Source organism: Calidris pugnax, unplaced genomic scaffold (assembly GCF_001431845.1).
Source record: "Calidris pugnax isolate Ruff unplaced genomic scaffold, ASM143184v1 scaffold478, whole genome shotgun sequence".
NCBI classification, from domain to species: Eukaryota; Metazoa; Chordata; class Aves; order Charadriiformes; family Scolopacidae; genus Calidris; species Calidris pugnax.
In genome coordinates this window covers 28,682-28,889 of record NW_015091178.1, presented here as the reverse complement: position 1 = coordinate 28,889, position 208 = coordinate 28,682, and positions in this window count along the sequence as shown.

The window sequence follows — 208 nt, the reverse complement described above, 5'->3', positions numbered from 1 at the left end:
CCCTCCCCCCCGCCAAAATGCTCCCCCTCTAATTTTAAGTATTTTTGGGGGGTTTCCTCACCGTCAGGTCCTGCCGGATGGATTTCATCTGCTCGCAGGCGAAGGCGTAATCCTGCTTCTCCTTCCAGTGGGACTTCACCAGGTTCAGGGATTTCCTCAGCACCTTGGGGGGAGCTCAAAATAAATAAAGGCCCCCCCCCCAACATTG